Source organism: Mytilus galloprovincialis, chromosome 11, assembly GCF_965363235.1.
Source record: "Mytilus galloprovincialis chromosome 11, xbMytGall1.hap1.1, whole genome shotgun sequence".
Classification (NCBI taxonomy): Eukaryota; Metazoa; Mollusca; class Bivalvia; order Mytilida; family Mytilidae; genus Mytilus; species Mytilus galloprovincialis.
Window position 1 is genome coordinate 12,296,764 of NC_134848.1, and position 2,457 is coordinate 12,299,220.

Consider the following 2,457-nt stretch of genomic DNA (forward strand, 5'->3'; position numbering starts at 1 on the left):
TGGAGTATTTATAAGTATAAGAGGTAGTCAGGCAGTGAGCTAATAACCTATGTGCTCCAATGCTCAACTTTGTGTATTTCAAATAAAAATTTGCATCTGCGGGGGCGTCATTTGTGTTTCCCAAACACAATTATATCTCAAAGAAAGTCCTATATTGACGTTGTTATAATACAGTGTCTTCAGAAAGGAATGACAGGGGGCATCACTTTGTCTAGTTTAAATACAGATCAACATAAGATACTGCGAGACTCATATCACATCTTCTTATATTTATGTTTGTCACATTAGTAAACTTATTCTTATTCATAATTCATTAAATTGTATCGTCTACACTGCAACTGCATCATTTCAACACCCTTTGATTTCGATGACTACGTATCAAAATGAGGCATCCGTGCATATTTTTAATGACAAAATTCCCGAAACCGCAATTGTGTCCAATCATCGTTATTCTGTTAATGTATTATGATATCAGAAATAAAAATAAATAAATAAATAAATAACACTGTCAGAGTTTTATTTTATTGTTATTTCGTTATCTAGTTAATGTTGGGAATTTTCAGGTTTGAATTGTTAATTTAACAAAAAAACATGAAATTTAAAAACATCCATTTCCAATCATAGTATTGTTGCTATCATTCTTAACGATATTCTCAATCATTAATCTATTAAAATGAAAATACCTGATTAATTGAAAAATAATGGTATTGCCGGCTACTTATGTTAACCACCGTATTGTCAATTTTCAAATGGATAATTACTGTGGAAAGCTATTGACCGACTTTTTATTTCCTCAAATTTAAGCAGAATTTATACAGTCAGAACATTCCCAGAAGAAAAATAAAAAGTCCATGCAAATTTTCATAATATTCCCTTCCTATATATTGATGTTGATTTGACACTTAATTACTCCCAATGTAAGCTTACACTAGTAACCCTAAATAAGCTGAAACTGCCCAAAAGGTTTTAATCCTTTTTAAAAGATTACTGGAATATTGAATCAGATTAACACAAAAGTAAAACAGGTTTCTATCTTATTCAATCCATTTTAAACTATTTCAATACAAGTCGAATAGATTCCCTTGCAGTCATTCAAGATATTTTAATACCCGGTTCATCTCCGTCAAATCAATAAGCCACGCCCTCGTTAAGCTATTTCAAACTGATGTTAATCAGGTCGAGAACTCTACAGTTTCTGACGTCAGAATATATTTGCAAAGTAATTTTCAAAACATAAGGCCAATATGGCCTTGAAAAACTGACCAATCGACTCAATGAACAACAATGCATTGTTGGCTACTACTTAAAACACGTGGAATTAGTGGGAAAACGGTCAATTAATATATTGTCAGGGACTCTCATTACCAATGTTTTTATTCTGCAAATATGTTTAATGTAAAATATATAACGCCTTGCAAAAGTAGTTGAACCGGTTTTGTGCATTGTTATGAATTGAACCTGTATTAATTTCACGACATGAAACAGTGTAATATCCACTGAAGTGACCACTGTCCCGTAAGAAATTCATTTGAGCTCATTTAAACCGTTATGATGTCATTCCAAAACGTTGCTGCTTCGAAAATCACAATGAACTAGCAATGAAACACTGCTTAATTTCAAGAGTATTGCCGTTGTGGCATTGCAGCCTGTCGTGCAAATTAATATGGATGTTACGACGGACGCAAACTAATCTATACTGGATATGTAAACTTTTATTCAGGACCTAAAGAGAACATCATAATATCCAGTATTAAAACAGGTAGAGAACTCTAGATTTCTTTACGTTAGAATATATTTGCATAGAAATTTCACAAACACAAGACCAATACGGCCTTGACAAACTGACCAATCGACTCAATTAGCTACAATACATTGTGGGCTACTACGAGTTTATACTACAAACTGAAAACACAGGAAATTAGTGGAAGAACTGTCAACTAATATAGTGTCTGGGATTCTCAAAATGTATGTTTTTGTTCTGCGAATGTGATTTAACATAATCTTCAATTTGCATGCTCAGATTAAAAAAGTATTGTTTAACGGGCTTCACTATTCGATTTCTGTTTCGCCTTGTTAAAGTTGTTGAACAGGCTTTTTTCCATTGTACCTGTGCAATAATTTTACGACCTGAAACAGTGAAATTTTTGATGAAATGACCACTGTCCACTTAAAAAAAATTGTGCCCTTTTAAACCTGTATAATGTCATCCCAAAATCATTTCTGTCTAGAAAAATACGATAACTTTCATTGAAACACTTCTTTCTGTCCTGAATGTGTATTTTTTTTATCAGGACCTGAACTTAAAGTAAGAACATCATAATATTTAGTATGCTAAAAATAAGTGTTATGAAAGCGACAGGGGCGGATTCAGCCATTTTAAAAATGGGGGTCCAAAACCTGGACAAAAGGGGAGGGGGTTCAAACTACATGTCCCCATCCAAATGCACTGATCGGCCA